A 19,174-nucleotide genomic window follows, 5' to 3' on the forward strand; every position below is an offset into this window, starting at 1 on the left:
AGCACGTTAAGTTGCTGTCTGTATGAAATAGATTAATCTTCTTCTAAATTTGCATAAACCTGTTTTCTTTTGTTCAGAGCATGTAGCCGACTTGACTAGGCTACAACTTTGTCTATGACTATATTTCACATAGCCTAGTCTAGGTGCATCACTGTATTACACTATGTGTAAGGTGGCTAAATAATAAGAGAAGTGAGTTAAAAAAAAAAAAATCACAGATGAACGTTTGCTTCCGGAGCAGCGTCCCCCTGTTCCCCCTGTCGGAGAACAGCGGCATCTGGGAGGGAGGAGAAAAGAAACAAGCGGAGAGAGCCGAGCGGAGCAGCGGAGGGGAGGAGAGAAACCAGAGCAGAGCAGTGAGAGCAGCGAGAAGGACGTGAACACGCCGGAGAGGAGGTGAGTGATGTGGTAGCAGCAGAGCAGCCTATGCCGAGAATATTTTCGCTCTAATACTGGGAGTTTGTGGCCGCTCCGGTGCCGATACCCTTCACCTCCTTGCCCCCCTCCCCCTTTTTAATTGAAACGCCTGGAAACGTGAGGAACTTTCCATGTTGTTGTGACGGGCGGCGCATCGCTGTGGGCCGCTGCCGCTGCTGGGGAGGTGGGGAGAGGCTGCGACAGACAGGCAGCGGAGGGGGGCTTTAAGAGCAGCACGGCGGGGGTGTGTGTGTGTGTGTGTGTGTGTGTGTGTGTGTGTGTGTGTGTGTGTGTGTGTGTGTGTGTGTTTTTATGTGAGTTTGTTGTCATATTTGTGTCGTGTCGGTGACGGCGGCCGTTGTGTCGGGGAATGCAGCGGTTGTTATGGAAGCAGCAGCCGTGTTGTCGCGAGCCGCCCCCCGGCCGTTAACGTTAGCTCTCGAGGACTTGAACCCCACTTGCTTATTAGCCTACGTTGGGCATAGGTGGAAAAACGCTTTGAAATTAGACGCCACCGTGAAATAACATTTTTGACACGAGCAGAACATTACCTACACACACACACAGAGAGAGGGGGCCTATACGACAGCTAAGTGGTTGGTAAATTGATAAGCAGTTGGCCATTTATCAAAAAGTTAACCACCAGACAAGAAAATCTTTAAAACCCTAATGTTCAGTATTTACCCTCAGACCTCCCAGTAGGCTATCTAGCTATATCTACCAATATCTACCCATACTATGGTTTATTAATGCGTTAAAAAAAAAGGGGGGGGGGGGGGGGGGGGGTTGGTGATGACCTTTTTTTTTGACAACTCTTCCTTGGCAGAATAGCCTGCCTTACTGTATAGGGACCTAGAGACTGAACAGGATGGTGACACTTTACTTCTTACTAACGTTTAAGTAATCGTCCTATACAGCCTTGAAAATATATTGCTATGATACAACCTACTAATCATAGCCCCCCCCTGTCTACAGACATTTGAGGTTGTTTGTCTCAGTCGTGTGAAGTACCCCCACACACCCCCAACCCACAACCACAATGGACACTGTGGTTACACGGACAAGCAAATACATTAATGGGTGTCCCAGACTCCCAGAGCCCATTGTGGCATTACTTGCTTTGTCTTACTGACACTCCAAACCAAAAGTGATATAAAAATGAAGCAAAGATAATTTTTTTGCTTAGGCTATATGATCTGGATGATTTTGCTTACAAAAGCAGTAAGTTAATCTACTTTCAGAAGAAGAAGAAGCCTGTCAGGTCAGTTTAACATGTCCTTTTGTTTCTATCCAGAGATGCTCCACCTCCTGAGTCATGTCCTCTGCCTTGCACTATGTTGGTTTCTGCGTAGAGCTATAATTAAAGTAATAAAGAGGGTCATTGTGAAACAAACAGGCATAAAGGATGGTATTCTTTAAACTTGTGCACATTACATGGAATGGCTTGGGGGCGATAGGCCACGCCGGCCCCAAGGGGATGAGGTCGAGGCCTGTACTGGTGCATGGTGCTGGCCCGACACAGCTAGCTAATCGTTTCCAGCTTTCCTCTGGTAGTTTTTCTTTTGCCAGGCCTGTGAGATAATTCGCCTGCTTGTTTTATACAAACATGGAGCCACTTAATTGCTTGTTTATGTTTTGCAAGTTAAAGAATCTGATGAATGGCGTGAATACATTTCCTGTTAGATCAGCCTGGGGGCAGAGGGGGCAGAGACAGGGCATCAGGACTAAGGGGAATAATTATTATTGACTACCTTTAACTTCAGGTGAGTGTTGTCATAACAATGCAAGAACTTGTGAAACTGTTCATAGCACATGTATGTGTTTTTGTCGAGGCAGGAAGAACTGTGAAGTTGTTGACAACAACATGAATCACCAAAGGACTTGCCTTCTGTTTTTTGACAGCACCTCCCACCACACTCCTACCCCCCCACCTCCCTGCCAACCCCTCCTGGTGATGCTGCTGACTCTCGTGCATTCGTTTTGCGTCACATATTTTGCACCAATGCTTCCTTGTGCGTGCTCTTGGGAGGTGTATTCATAAAGTATACTCATCATAAAGTATTTTAAAACATGGAGTTTTTTCAATGACATCTTTTCGGTTTTCCTATTTAGTGTGTGTTAGTTCTTATTATAGGCAGTTGGTTGTGTGGTGTCTTTTTTTTTTTACAAGGTTTGTGCTGTGGTGTCGGCTCAGCGAGTTAATTAGTGCAAGCTGCAAAAATGAATGTGTCACTGACCGTACCACCATAGTAGAAATGGTGCACCGTCATCCTCTCTCCCTCTCTGTCACTGCCTGCCTCTCTACCTCGCCTCCCTCCCTCCCTCCCTCCCTATCCTCCCAACTCCTTGCCCTGCTGGCTTGCTCCTCATCCAGACCTGTCCCTGGTCTGCAGCAGTGTATGTGCGCGCAGGAACATGATGTCATTGCTAATTGCTTAGGGCTCCTGGGATGTTAAGTTGGTTTATATTTTTCCCCTCTCCTCCTGCTCTTTTCTGCTCCCTCTTTTCACTTCATACCTCTCCCCCCTCCTCGTTTACTTTCCCTCCTTCTCCACTGAAACATTTCTATACAACATCAGGAGTTGCTGAGTATGGAAAAAGTGACTTGGACATTTATGGGCTGAGTTTTTTCAGCCAAGCCTGACAGACAGTATATGCTTGAGTATGTGTGTGTTTGTCTAGCTTAGTGCCTCACTTTAAAGATGGCCTCTGCATAGGTAACTATATCAAAACAAGGAGGCACATGTGAATTTGCACATTCTATACACATTGCACATGGACAGAAATAGCAGTCAGTCAGTAATGGAAGCCGTCAGCTTGCGAAGCTGTGAGCATGTCCCCAAAAATATGATCTTAGCTAGTGCTCGGTAATTATGTTGTCTGTGTGTGGTGTTGGGACTTTCTTGCCTTGCAGCACCTGTTTGTCAAAACCTGTTGGTCTGTGTGTGGTCGAGGTCATGCACAACAGCTGATTAGAAAGGATGGTGAAAGTGTGCATGTGTGTACACGCTCCTGTGGAAGAGGGCATGTTTCTCTGTGGTGGATGTTGTTGTGTGAGCAATCAGATAAAGACTTTGGAGATCTGGTATCACCACCCTGCTTCCCCTGTGAAACAATACCACTAGTCCGCCCTTGACCAGTGGTATTGTGTGCGGGCCGGGCATGTGCATACTACTGTATGTTTGTGTGTGTGTGTGTGTGTGTGTGTGTGTGTGTGTATCTAGAATCGGACCAGATTGGACAGATGAATGATGAATTAAGGACAGCAGAGTGAAGATTCATCCCAGGCTGTCAAGTTGGCAAGATAACCACGCTGCAGTTTATTTTTGTGTATTATGTTGGGTGCATGTGAGTTGTGTGTGTGTTGTCAGTCTTTTTCTCGATCTCATTCTCTTCACTTTCTCTTTCAGCCCCCTATCGATGCCTCTCAATAGGGTTATTGTGCCCACTGTCAAACTGGCTGCAGTGTGTGTGTGTGTATCTGTGCATTGTTGTTGCAGGGAGCAGACAGCCGTGAGGTGTGTTTGAACAGAGAAGGAGCACAGAGGCCCTGTTCATCCTGTAGGGTGTGAAACTGAATGATAGGGCCCCCTTTCTCTCTTTCCATCTGTCCCTCTGTCTATCTGTCTACCTCACTCTCTCTGACAGTTTTTCACCCACATGCTTGTTCCCCACTGTCTTCTTTTTGCTCAGTTTTACTTGGCGTCTTTGTTTTCTTTCTTTCTTGATCTGTGTGTGTGTGTGTGTGTGTGTCTGTGTCTGTGTGTGCGCGCATGGTGCTGTGTAATGTGTCAGCTCCTGGCAGGCCTCACTGATCGGCTGTCTTCTTGCTGTCAAGTCTGCCTTGTGATTGGGTTGTCAGTATGCATGTTATTCTGCCTACAAATTACCTGTGGAAGCAGAGCAGACGAGGGCAGACAAGTCTCCCACATTTAAAGGAAACCTCACACACAGGCTCAAATTGACGCCTGTGCTCGCACGCCGGGTGCACATGTACACATACTTTCCCCGCTCTTTTGTTTATATGTTTCTGTTTCTGATGTTGTCTTTTCCACATTGCTGCACTTTCACACGTATGCCCCCATCACTCTCAGTTCAGCTGCATAAGGGCTTTCTGCCTTTATCTATCTCTCTCTCTCTCTCTAACACCCCTGACTTTCAAACACATCGTCATGCAACATGAAAACCAGAATATGATAAAAGAGGCTGTAAGGGCTAAGAGATCCAGGTGCCTCTGTAAATTGGTCTACTGCAGTCCAAAATAAGGATTAACTCAGAGTTGGTAGTCTGTACCTCACTCCTCTGATTCTCCGTCCTTGTTACAAGGAACACTTGAGTAGATAAATGTTCACTTCTTAACAGGCTCCATGCCAAGTAAATATTTACAGTACACTGAGATTTAGAAAGAATTTAGTATTGCTATTCAAAACACCTCACACACTAATCATGTAACGATGTCGGGAATGATTACGTAATAGTTATAATTTATCTGCATACTCCACTGACATAGGACAATAATTAAAGCCAAAACATATTAGACTCTCATTGTTCCTCTGTAGCCTTAAAAACACCATTAAACCATTTACGAGGACTTTGTTCTGCTTTCACTTATCACTGCTTAGATTTTGTGTGCTTGTAGTTTGTAGCTTGTCTGGAAGGTCATAAGACGTATTTGACAATGATGAAGTTCATTGGTGATATTATTCAGTCAGGCATTGGAATAACTCGACCAATGTTTTTTTTCAGGGCCGATACTGATACAGAGTATTAGTAATCAAGGAAACCGATAACCGATATTTGGAACCGATATTCATTTGCAGTAAAAAAGAAAATTTTGGTGTCAAAATTTAGAATGACACACCTGGGACTACTATTTTTTTTTTTTGTACACTGTGAAAATTTGTGATAAAAATACCTTAAATGTTTGTAGAATAACACAAACTCCAACACAAATCTTGGTTCAGTGGGGGCTGTGCATGGGCGGGACATTGTTGCAGCCAAGAGCGGTGACTTCAGGCAGAGAGACGGCTGCGTAGGAGCCAAAGTAGTGCATTTTAAAATAAATATATTTTATCGCTGAAAAATGGCCAATGCTGATTATCGTAAAAATGCGGAATATGGGCCGATATTATCGGCCATGCCGATAATCGGTTGACGCCTAGTAATAACCAGCATACCGATTTGTAAGGCCATCGATACTTGCAATCTAGTTGGGAGAAATAGGTGATTGGATACATCATACATAACAGTAAAGCCCTTTCCAATACATTGTTGACACCCTGGCATTAATGCAGGTTGCAGCTTTCTTTGCTGCATACATTTTAACTCAGGAACTGTTGTGCTTTTTGCCATGTCAGCCTTTCTTCCACTTTATGGCTTTTACATTTGAAAGGCAGCACATGCATACACAGTGTTTTCCCCACATTCAGTCAGCAGCAGTGCACTACCATCGCTAGATTACCAACGCTGCAGCTAAAATTCCACATGATCATTAATATCAACGGGCTACACCCAACATTACCTAGGAGGAAATATCTCCTGACATCAACAAGTGCATCAAATTCTTCTGGAAGTGAGTGGCAGAAGATGGTAGAGAGGTGAAAGCAGAAAAAAAAGACTTGGAGTGCAAGTGAGGGCAGACGAGCAGGAGAGTGACAGGAGAGAGAGGGTGCAGTGGTAGGTCATGTGCAAGCTGTCATATGAAGCTGAGACTCAATGACATACTTCTCAGACTGTCTGTCATCTCACTGTGTGGATCTCACTCACTGACATGAGTCACAGTAATTCTGTGTCGCATTGTGTGACCAGTGGAAAGGCTAGAAGAATTTCACAGGTTAAAACAAAACCCACTAATTCTCAGTAATTCATGTGTGGATGTGGATTGGACAGCATCTAGGTTTGTTGTTTGATTGTTTGCCCGAGATTTGGCAGGGTTGGGCCAAGACCTCCAGGATTTGTCTGGGTACTGGAGAGTAAGCTATCGTGTGATAATCAGAAATGTTATATTTATATTTTATGTACTCGGGTAGGGTCAGGCTGGTTTTTGGGCCTGATCTCAGCTCTAATCTTGGTCCGGACTCCGGAGTGTGACCCACCTGTTATGCTATATACCAGAAAAAAACACTCATCGTCAGTGGCACAGTGCAATGGTGCAGAGGAATTGCCATTTTATCCGGATGTAAAACTACAGCATAACGTTTATCACAACATTATGTGGTATCATAATCAATGTACAGACCTGCCTACTTGCTGATTTCCAGTATTGTAGGGCAGTGTCAGAGACATGGCTGCAACTGCTATCAGAACTGGAACTGTACTTTTAATATATGAAATAGTTAAAAGATTTAATAAAGAATGTAACTGAAAGATGAACTGTAGCCCTACATGTGTTGGAGCACAGAGTCAACTCCTGCCGTGGTAAAGCTGACCAAGGTTTTCCTCAGGAAATTGTTCAACAGATGTGGAGGCAATTTGACTTAACTTATTGGACCGCTGCCAAAACAATAGACAGACATGATATATGTAACATTTTCTGTGTGAAATGAGACCCCTGTTGCTTTCCCTGAAATATTATTGTTTTATCTGACAAAGTTCGTGAAGTTGTTTGTGTTAGCAGAGGTGGTCTGTGTTTTAGGAGAGGCGGCCCACCTCCTCTATAAAACAAGCCTTGGAACAAGCCTATAGCTCACTGTAGCGTTTGCAGGCTAACAATCGTCTGCACTTCTGTTGAAACAATTAACCTTCACACGCCCAGAGTGTGTGAACAGTATGAAACAAATTCCTGTGCGATGAATGCACAGGATGACAGGTGATAGGAATGTTGAATCATGGTCACAGTCATTGTGATGAATTGGGTTTCTGACCAGATTTTGTTTCTTACTTTTTTACATCATATCCTGTGGTGGGAGTATAATAATAAGTGAACATCTGTGGCAAGCATTGTGAAGAGATGCCAACCTGGTCTTAATGTTGTTGATGGTGATTCATAAAACCACATTAACATAAAGAGTTTTATAGGGTTTTGTAGGCTAGAATTGAAATTAATTGAGCAGTGTAACTTTGATAAACCACACAGTGCTGGAATTTGCCTCTTGGCTTTGCACTGACTTGGCAAAACAAGTGGAGAGGCGTTCTTGGTCCCGTGTGTGTGTGTGTGTGTTTGCTCCAAACAGCAGTGCTGGTGCACCAGCCGTGGTCAGCTCGCTGTGTCATCGCTATCCAAAACCAGAGTCCTGTCCGAGAAGAACGCTCTGCTAATTTTGGGAAACGACAACGATAACTTTGCATTGGTGGGAAAGGGAGAGGGACTGAGGGAGAAAGAGGCAGCCATTGTGTAAGAGGAAGAGACGGCGAGTGAGGGAGGGGATGATTTAAAGTGTTGGAGAGGGAGCGATCGTTGCAGCGGTGTCTGTGGTTCCTTTGGCAGAGATGGGACATTCCTTTTCTGATGAGTCACTCTCTCTTTCTGATCCGTTTCTTTCCTGACATCTCTTGCTCTTAACGCTGGTACCCTTTCCTCCCTCCTGTCTCCTTTTTCGAGTGTCTCTTCTTCTTTCCACCGTCCTCCTCCTCCCTGACATGTTTTTCTTTTTGCTAATAAGCCAACACTTTCAGGCAATCAGATCAGACTAGGCTGTGATATCAGTATAGTCTTGTGACATTATCATGGAGCGGCTTGCCACAGCCTATCTAATGAAATGTGAGAGAACAAGGCCATGTTGAACTCAGACACACATACACACACTTTGAGTGGGAGCTATGTCGTTTGTGTCTAGACTTCCCTGTCCTCTCGGATGTCCTGTCACATCTCAGCTATATATAGGATACGCAGTCCTTCCAAGCGCTTCGGCTCTCGCCACAGATCTAACAAGCCCTTTCTACATGTGCAGGTCTGTCCACCTGTCTGTCTGTTTTCAATGAGAGAGAGAGCAAATGCGTTTAATATGTACATATGTTTAATATAATGAACATGATTTGCCTCCATGTCTACTGAGAAAGACAAAAGGATGCTCTAGTGCTTGCAATCAAGCAGAAGATAAGGGATGGATACATTGTGTCAGGAGACGTATCTTTGCTGATAAAAGAAACTGAAGCTTCCTTTCCAACTGTAAAAGAAATATAACCATATTCAAAAGTACTGCTAATAGTTTCCTTATCAAGCATTTAAGATGTTGATCCTATATGCTTCAGACTGAGGAGAAACGTCAAGTGTGTGTTGGGGTGAGGAATTTATGATCTGTTTTCAAATGCATTATTAGCAGTGCTTAACCAAGCTGTAAGAGGTCAGAGTTGTGTTTGTTGACCATAGATCTCCCTCAGGCAAATTTACTCAACTGTCACAGGTTGGTCGTCTTAATGGACTATAGGTCAAAGCACAAAATGTAGCCTAACTCTTGGCTTGTGTCTGGTTGGTGTGCTCCTTGCATTGGCAACGTCTGGGTGCTTGACACTTGTGAAACGTCATACAGTATATGATATGAAGGTTGCCATGGAGCAACTGTTTGAATTACCAGTTTAACTTTGCTCAAAAAATGATTTGACCAAGAACTTGATGGTCACTCTAGATGATGAGTAGAGATGGGAAGAACTTGAACATAAGCTGCTAGAGTTTTCAAATAAGACTCCTAAGGAACTCCAAGACTGTGAGTGACAAGATGCTCTCCTCAATTCTAAGCTCGATATCTGGAGGTAACCAGCCAGTGCTCATCATCTGCCCAGTGCCATCCCAGTGGTGAAGCCTGGTGCTGGCAGCATCAGAGGTAGCCTGATGCATCAGCCGCTTACTTCATTACATTTCATATAGCGTCTGAACACGAGCCATAGGGATTCGTTTGCTTCCGGGAGGCGGTTGCTTACATTTGCTTCAACTAATCGCTGCTGCTTGGTGGTCACGTGTGCTATACACCGGTTAAGCTCATAGGTTAATCTTGAGCGCTTGAGTTCAACGTCATCGCCTTCACTTACCCGTCTGTTCGCTGATTGCTCCGTCCGCAAACCGAAACGCATTGCTAGTTTCCTGACTACATGGTTGAGGCAAATTAAATTTGCCGGAACCAGTAGGCGGCGCTAGCCTGGCTACATCAGAGGTACCCCTCATGAAAACCTGCTCCAGAGCCCTCACTATCTCATCCTAGCTTTAAGCTTCACTTTTCAGGACAATTATCCCGAGCAGTCAACCAAGACAACACAGGACTAGCTTTGGGACAACTCTGTCTGTGTCCTTAAGTGGCCCTGCCTTGAATCAAAAAGAAAATCTCTAGAGACAGAGACCTTTAAGTGACTGTCCACAGCTTTAGAGGATCTGCTGAGAAGAATGACAGAAAAAAAACAAATCCAGATGTGCAAAGCTAGTGTGATACACAAAAAGACCTGAGGTTGTAATCGTTGTAAAAAGGTGTTTCAACTAAGCATTGAGTTAAGGCTCTGCCTCTGACCTTTTGATGATCATTTCTAAATTCTGTTGAGATAAATCCATCTACTACTTCATCCAGAAGTAGTCAGGGCTGCCCCCTAAACATTGATCATTTTAGTCATCATGAGATGCTAGACTATGAGTAGACCTCGAGTCTACTTAAAGTCTGCCGTTTGCTCTCGAACTTCATGTGACCTGGATGCTGGTACAACCCTATCTGCTTTTGTTCAGCGTAATTGACTCTTTGGGAGGTGGTGTTGTCATCAGCAAGGGAGATGGTATGCTTTTTATACAACAGAACTGGGACCAGGAAGCAAATGTATTATTATATTTCTCCAACTGTGTGGAAATCTGATATTTTGAAGTCACGGATGATGATCAGAGGCATCAAAATATGAGTCTCATAGGAAAAACATAGGTAGGTAATTGCATGTGAGGTGTTCTGAAGAAAAAAACAAACTGCACATGAAAACAGAAAAGAATATTCATAGATAAGAAAAAGCAGGAACCACCAGCGCATGACAAACTTAAATGCAGATGTGGCTTTCATTGTTGTTCTCTGACTCTACTCCTGGCACTGCTTGTTGACTTCAGTGTCGTGTCCAGGAAAGAGCTGTGGTCTCATTATGGCGAAGTGGCGAAGTCACGCTGACTGCGCGGCCGGCTCATGTGTGTTCCACGGAGAGAGTAGAGGCTTCAGGGTCTGAACCGGGACCTCCCTCCTCCTGGCTGTGTTGTGCTTGGTGTCGCTGTGTCGGTGGTGTAACTCCTCTCCTCTCCTCTCCTCTCCTCTCCTCTCCCTCAACCTCCCCTCACCCACAGGAAAAAGAGAGGCTGGGTGAAGCAGGGAGGAAAAGAGGGGGGGGGGATATCTCAGGGATTGGGGGGAGGGGTTACAGCCACAGCGCACGAGTTCGCTCCCAAGTTTCCCAAATCCAGGAAATCATCTCTTGGCTTCTGTTTCCTTCTGACATGTTTCTTTTTTTCCACGTCACAGGATTTCAAAGTCTGTGAATGTGTGTGTGGGATGAGATTTCTGATACTGTTAGAAAACTCTTTGACCTCTTTCACCTTCAGTAGCGTCTTGACCAAGTTAGCGGGAGTCGACCTCACTGCTCTGCCTTTTACCCCGCAACATCCTGTTTCACCGTCAGGGAGCCGTTGATTGTTGCAGGTTAATTAGTAACCTCATTGTTGTATTCTCTCTCATTGGTGAAACGTGTTCATTCAGTCGTTCCCTTTTGTTGCAGATCCTATAGTTTACTCAGGTCAGTGAATGGTACATGCACACACATGCGCTCACAAATGGTCATCTTTTATCTTCACTCCTGAGGGGTGTGGGTGTGAGCATGTGTATCCGTGTTTTGTCTTCTTCTTTTGTTGACCAATTAGATGAGTTTTTTTGCCCCCCAGTCACTCTGACCCCCCCCCCCCCCCCCCCAAAAAAAAGAGACATGCCTGAGATTCTTTGGCACACCCTGAAAATTCCTCACTTGCTTGCTTTCTTTTCTTTTCCTTTTCTTCCAGCGGTTTCCTGCTCATGCCAGTGAAAGCTGATACTTCAGCTGTATGTATACAGCACATTGAGACATTCATAAATTCACACAAGCTACAGTAACAGGAAGACTCGGTCTTACAGCGTTCTTTAAACTCTGAAGTGAAATTATAGTGGAGCTATTTCTGTCTGTCCTTCACACTCACTGTACACTGCTGCTGTAAGGACGATGTATGGCCATGGGAGCAGGCTCAAACCCTCAGACCACAGAGCTCCAGTGTGTGTGTGTGTGTGTGTGTGTGAGTGAGTGAGTTTGTTTGTCTGTACACAATATTGTTTGTTTTGGCTGCAGTCTCAGTCAAAGTGTTACTTTGTCTCTGTTATTTCCCTTTATTGACAATTCAAGGATACACACACACACACAGGCATGCACACACACATACACACACACACCTTGCTCTTCCGCTGTTATTCTGGATCGGCTATTGTTGGCTGTTGTGGCTATTGTTTTCTTCCCTGCTTGCTTCCCTCCTTCTTTTTGTGGACTTTTATCCCGGAAAATGTAGCAGCAGACTGGTCCGGTCATCATCCGTCTGTTGGCAGAGCTGAGGCCTGATATTTCTTTTTTTGGTGTGTTATTCCACTGACTACAGCAACATTCATTCATCATGAATCTGCTTGTAGCTGCATACTCTTCATGTTAGATAACTAAGAATAACCCTAAATAAATATACCATATGTAAAAACTTCTGCCTGAATGTAGCTCAGTGTTATTACAAAAAAGAAAAACAGAAACAAGAAAATGACATAAGTAATTTTTGTTTGTAAAAGTGAAATGGTGATAAACAAAGGTGTAGAGAAGCAGTTGAAAAACTAATTGAAAACTATAAAATGCTTTTTTTTAAATTATTTTTTATTTTATTCTACAGCTTGCAGGACCATTTGAAGTTCTGGCCATTGGAAAAAATCACCAAAATTGGGGATCATATCACAGATGCATATGAAACAACAGGGGTTCCAAGCCATTTAGAGGTTTCTTTACAATCAAAATTGCCTTAAATTAAAATGATCAATTCAAAATAATACAGGAAGTCGGTGTAATTGAGCTAAACATTGTCTCTGCTAGTTTGATCAGGAGTCTAGCAGCTAAATATACAGTATAGCAAAATATTGAAAACAGTTCATGCCTCACAAAAGTGAAACAGTATAGATTACATAATGTTCTATAGGATAGAAAAGAATAAGCTTGAAATAGTGGATGGAATGTGAAAGCTCTGTCCAGTGATAGTTATGCTATATGTCTTTGGTCCGCAGTGGCGCAACTTCCTATAGCCTCATAGTGGAGGAAGTTAGCAGCTAAATGTGGTGGACTTCTCCGCAGCCAATCAAAATAAAGCCAAAAAAGATCTGGGAAGATTGCCTGGTATTGTGCAGCTGTCTTACAAGTTCACGTCCTAATCCAAAAGTTAGAAAAACACCCAGTTGCGTTTTCCACTCTGCATGCTTTTCTTTGTTGACATGAATCCATCCATTTTGTTTTCGATGACTGGGCCTCTAGCTGCGACAGTTTTGCTTTCTTGTCAAGTCTTTTTTGGTAACAGATGGGGTTTCTCACGAGCAGAGGGGGAGAGCAGAAGAGGAGGGGAAGAGTGGCTGTAAATCAGGGTTGTAGAGAGAAACGGGTGGTTTTATGAGAGTTTACAGACCTTCTTCACTTTTAATGAGAAAAGACAGCAATTCTCTTGTAGACAAAGGAAAAGAGGGAGAGCAAGAGGGGTTATAGCTACAAGAAGAATCGAGCGGAGGAAGGAGAGGAGAAGAGAGGAAATGGGGAAAGAAAACGGGATAAAGGAAAGAGGTAAAAGTCAAGCGGGATTAGCAAAGGAACTGGAATTGCGAGAAACCTTGAGAGGGATGGGCAGGAAGGAGGGATGAGAGACCTATCAAAGTGTTGGCAGGCATCCACTTGGCATATGAATTTAAAAAGCAATCTGTCTCTGGCTCACTCAGACCAGTGTCTGGTGTACGCCAACGGTTACACACACAGCACACGTACAAAGACACAGAGAGAGGTGGACTGTGTGCAGCAGCTGCTTCCTTCATTCTTTCAGGAGCCAGACCCCCCAGCATACATATGGCACTTGTGTTGGGGGGGGGGGTCTTGCATATACGACACTTGTGCATGCACACTAACAACACACACACATGCAGCAGCACAAACTCAGACTTAGCCAGTGGGTCAGAGGTCAAAGGTCACTGTCATGCTGTGACACATCCTAGATCTTATTACGTCCCCCTCCCGGTGTCTGTGTGTGTGTCAGTGGGTGTGTATTCAGGGCTCCAGACATGGGGGCATTTTGCCCCTAAAATTTGAGGCAGGCACTTGCGCATGTGCAACCAGTAGATTTGCTGTGTTTTTTTTTGTTGTCATTACAGGTGGCCGGTGTGTGTGTGAGGATCATGAATGAAAAGGAAATGTGAATATTTGCTTTGCAAGTTGATTTACGGTAAACGCCCCTAAATTTTCTGCTTGTGCAGCTCCTAAAATGTTAAGTTAGGGGCAACATGTGTGCTCCTAGTAAAAATAGTTAGTCTGGAGCCTTGGTATGGCTGTGATTAAAAATGAGGGGTCTGCCTGTCTGTCTCTGTGTCTGTGCATTTAACTGTTTACATGGAAGTCCATGAGGAAGGTTCACCCTCATATTTAGTATTTTATGTTTGTGAACAAGTGTTAGTCCCTCTGTGTGTCAGTGCCAGTGTTGCCCTGCCCACAGAGGGGCCCTGTAATTATGCGCAGACCCCCTCATCCGCAGCAGAGGCCTGCAGGGAACCCTTCATGGGCGCTGAGGCCCGACCCAGAACATCACAGCCGCTGCTATCGCTGTCATTGTGTCCAATTTGAAGCCAAAACCCAGATGTAGTGGGGATTGAAAGTTAGTTATTGTGCATACTGTGCTGCTGTTGAGCTGTAGCTCCACCCAAGTGTGGAGACTTTACATTTTGCGTTTTTACATCTGTCTGTATAGGCCAAAGAAATGATATGGCATTTAAAGCGCAGTCTGTAGTTAGCGTTTGGTCGGTAACACTTTTTTGTTGTTTTGGCTGTACTCCAGTATGCAAGGAAACAATCACTATGAGGTCAGCGTGGTAACAAACCGCCATGATTTATGCATCAAAATGTGTTTGCAGGTTTTAGGGAGGAGTACTGCACATGTGAAAGCTGTTTCTGAGTTATGAAGCTTCAGAGGGTGGTGTGTGTGTGTGTTAAGATAATCGAGAGTTGTGGAGTTTAAAAAAGGCAATCTTCACAGAGGAGATGCCCTGATAGTTACTGTGTGACGTTGATGATCCACAGCCGATATGATCATTCTTAACTTGTATCACAAATTGCTCATCAGCTCATACACTTTGTTCCACATGGCCGATAAACAGCATTTTTTTTTTAGTTGCAGCACCTGTATTAACTACAGCAGGTGATCCATTTTAAGGTGAAGCATTCATTCTCATCCCCTGATGACGTATTTTTAATGAAAATTGTCACGTAATGATCAGTGGTTAATCAGTCGGGTCATCCATACTTCACAGATCACTCCTTAACTTTGGCTTGCAGATCAAGGCTGCATTACGTGCTAAATATGAATGTGAAGAGCCTCTGAGGCCTAGGAATGTTTAGGTATGCCATAATCACAGAGATTCATAATGCAGCCAGCGTGGAGCGAAAAAAAACAAAATTGGAACAGTGAGAATGAATTACAATAACTCCTTAAGTAATCTTTGATATGAACTCTGATTTCCTGTAAAGGGAGACGGTAGTCATTTTTCATGGCAAATGATTCACACATTTCTTTAGTGTAGACACCCCTCCATACAAATACTTTCTGACGCATACACACATTGCCTGGTATGTAGACTTGTTGCAGCAAGAGTCAAGGAACTAACATGCCATGTAATCTTAATCCCAGAATGCAACATTTTGATTGCTATTTTTATGATTATTTTTTTATCCAGAGTGAGAATAAAATCTTGAGCTCTATGGAGTTTTAAACCATTAGTGAAGACATTACAGTATGTACAGCTGGTTCTGGGGTTCAAATTATACAGCTGTGCTTCAGATGGTTTACTTCTTCTTCTTTTCTTTTTTTTACCACTGTGTAACACCTAGTGTTTTTAGACAAACCAGATGTTGTTGGTCTGCTGTTATGTTTGTGAGCACTATTGGCTGAGTACAGGATTAGTTTAACTGTATAGGGTTAGATCAAGTATCACCAGTGCTTCAGTGAGTCAGGTGATTCAACAGAGGCTGTGACTTATAAAACCTTGGTAAAAAAAAAGAAGAAGAAGAAAGTTATATAATCCTGGACATTCATTGTGCATTTGTTGTTCCTTTGTACATTTTTAGAAGTTGGGAAGAAAAACACACAAATTTTGTATTTTCCTTTGTTCCTTTGATTCTTATTTCCAAATTCCCATATCTTGATTACAATACCTGATGTTTCCATTTGCCTCCAGAGCTTCAAAGAAAATGTTGTTTTCAACTTCCTGGACTCAAAATGTTGACTTTAAGTGGCCTTCACTGCTAGAAATCAAAATGCACCACTGTACTTGCTCAGTTTAGTTATGAAGCGGTGTGACAGATTTATTAATTTGTTGAAAAGAGACCTTCACATTGTGAGCAATGAAAACCCCCCAAAAGTGTAAAGTTAGGCTAATTACATATCAACAACAGTGGTACAGTACTTACTGAAGGTGACAGACTGCAAACCATCCACTCTCCTTCAAACAGTCAGGAAAACAACAACTCACAAAGATACTACTACCCCTAAATTTAGTACTAAGATTTCTCTGTGCAGAGTATTACAGTCCACAGCTGTATATTTACTTTCTTGTCCTTCCCTTGTCATGTAGATCACAGCATGCACCACAGCTGCTGCAAGCTCTATGGCCCCCATGTATATTAAGAATTATGTGAGAATGTGTTTGTCAGATTAAACTAATGTACTGAACATAAGTGCATTAAGTACAAGTAAGTGCATAAGACATCACTAAAAATCTGCAGTTGGTTGTGTGTGCTGATCGGTCTGTTCATCATCCTTCAAGACTGCAAAAAAAGCATTCAAGGCTGAAGATGAAGTCATAAAAGGAAAAGCCGAGGGAGTGAAAGAGCCCTGCCAGCAAAAGTAGTAGTGGTTTAGTCCTTATGTTGGCAGTTGAGGACAAAATCTGCAGTGAATTTTGTCATTATGGAGACAAATGAGAAGAATTAACGCAGAGTGAAGTGAACTTAAAGAAGGAGACCTCTCCAAATGGCTGCCTTTAAAGCATCGCGCTGATCAGCCAGCTGCAGTATCTAGGCCAATAACTTTGAAAACCCACTGGCTATTACTACCATTTGAAGATTTGCCTGATTACCAACCCCTGATGATGGCTTATTGCCGACCATCATGGATTTAAAAATGTCAGACTGTTTTTGCAACCATGAGTGCACTTTTGACTTCATCCCTGCAGCTATGACTTGTTGCAGGGCTTTGTCTGATTAGAGATGGTCACCTTGAAGGAGGATGAAGAATTGCCAGTGATTTGGAATCAACTCATAGCAAGCAAGGGCCATTGTCAGCTGTTAGTTGAGTTAGCTATGTCCATTGTTCCCACAATTTTATTCCCCCAAAATCATTCCAGGTGTTTTTTCCAGTCTCTGAGCCAGGGATAAGTGGGACTTGTTATATGGTCCAATCGAACTAAGCTCATTTTCTTTTTCTCCACGTCTTGTAGAGGTTGCATATTGGTGAGAACTGTCCACAAGTCTTGACTGCATTATGCAGTAGTGTGTGTGTGTGTGTGTGGTGTGTGTGTGTGTTTATGTGTGTTGGAAGCAGAGTAGAGGGAGTTTACAAGTCTCCTGTGGCATTAAGTTTACGATGGTTCCAGTCAGTGAAGAGTTGGCAAAGACTGCACCAAAGAAAGAAATATGAGTGCTACACAAAATGAGCCTTATGTTCTCTCTCTCTCACACATACAAACACACGTACCTTGTGTATTAATGTTTGATCAAGGTTGTGAATAATTGATGCGTCTTTATTATTTGTCCCTCTGGTGTCCTGCAGTCCTCTTTCCCTCTCCGATCACCCCTCCCTCTCTCCATCTCATTAATCCTACTTTATGTTTGTCTCTCCCTCAGGACGCTGCTGCTTCACTACAGCCCTCCTGATTGGATGAAGAGAGAACCACTGACTACCAGTATGGATGCACTCATCTGTAGTTCTCTGGTAAGGCTTGTAAACCCTGCAAGCTTTTTTTTTTTTTTTTGTTCCCCCTTCATCTCGTCTGAAAATATAGGTCTGGTTCTTCTATCAGATTTTTAAAGCTTTGCTATAATATAAGATGATATTGAGTTATGGTAAAGGGATGGTCTTCAGATAAATTCAGAGCATCCTTCCTTCTACTTCAGCTTCAAGCATCAACTAAGCTATGATAGCACACACTAGGATAACCAGTGGCTATAGCTCAACAACACTTGTGAATGCCATGCTTGTTTGAGGTAATTAAGCAGCTTTTCCATCGTAAATACATGAGCCAAATCGTTAAGTTTTGTACTTTTTAAATTCACCTATACAACTGAACGGAGAATTTCGGTCATTTTCTAAATAACGCTCTACAGCTCTAGGTCCCCGAGTGCTACCACAGGAAAAGACCCAAGAAAAATATGTGCAGCCAGGACCTAGCTCACCTCCTGCTAGCTGCGCAGCATTGCAGTTAAACAGCGAAGTAATATCACTACACATGCTTTGCAACATCCACCAGTGCCCACACACCACTGACACTGTGCATAAACTCTGTTAATTTGAGTCTGCATCGGTGCAGAAAGTGGAAGAAGGAGAATATGTCCAGATACGATGTTGAAGAGATGGAGGAACATTTTGAATTTGATGGCCTCAGTGTTGTGTGATAAGGCACTGGTGGATGTTGCAAGGCATGTGTAGTGATATTTTGAGCATAATAGAGGCCAAAGTCACGGTTTTAAAGTTGTGCCCCCATTACTTTGCTGTTTAACTGCAATGTAGTGCAGTTAGCAGGAGGTGAGCTAGGTCCTGGCTACACATATTTTTCTTGGGTCTTTTCCTATGGTAGCACTGGGGGACCTAGAGCTGTAGAGCGTTATTTAGAAAATGCCTGGAATTCTCCTTTAATATCTCATCCAGGTCAGCAACACTTCTTGGTGTGCCATTCTGTCTTTACCTGTTCGGTACTACCATAGCAACTTTGAACAGTGAAGGTGATAATAGTGAGTGTTGGATCTGTTATCAGTGTTTACATCTATTTACATCCTGATCTCTAACATTATGTTGAACTGGTGTGGTGCCTGGTCATGTTAACAGAGAAGGATTGCCTACATCCAGTGCATTCAGTTTACATTACTGGGTTTAAGGTTTGCAGTGTTTTGTGGTCCGCCTGTCCTCTTCGGTCCGTCCTGCTCTGCTCGGATCTAAAAGTGTCTGGGTGATAGTGCAGGAAGCGAGGGACAGTGAATCAAAGAACCAGTGCATGTACTATGATTTTTATTCCTATAGCGTTTTGCGTTGCCTTCGCTGCTTCACAGTATGGTGTTGTCTCCATAGAAACCAGCTGCTGTTGTTGGGTTCCACATGGATGAATGTGGTCTCCGAGGGCAACCCAAGAAGTACTCAGGATTCTTTACATCCTTCTTCTTCTTCTTCTCATCATTCTTGCACTTTTTTCTTCCTGTTGTGTTCAGATCTGCAGCTGAGCCGCCTGAACCTGAACTGTGACCAACGACCTCCTGTCAGGTACCAAACCACACAGGCACACACACCCACACACACACACTTGAAAAC

The 19,174-nt window shown here is 43.5% G+C and overlaps 1 long non-coding RNA gene across 1 annotated transcript; it reads left to right on the forward strand.

Annotated features, from left to right (window-relative positions):
• Positions 1-319: 319 nt before the first annotated feature.
• Positions 320-19,114, forward strand: LOC310995044. The gene is made up of 3 exons (XR_014595815.1): positions 320-396; positions 17,500-17,587; positions 19,075-19,114. It is a non-coding gene; the product is annotated as an uncharacterized lncRNA (long non-coding RNA).
• Positions 19,115-19,174: the final 60 nt, after the last annotated feature.

The sequence above is a fragment of the Trachurus trachurus genome (genome assembly GCF_905171665.1).
Source record: "Trachurus trachurus genome assembly, chromosome: 1".
Lineage (NCBI taxonomy): Eukaryota > Metazoa > Chordata > Actinopteri > Carangiformes > Carangidae > Trachurus > Trachurus trachurus.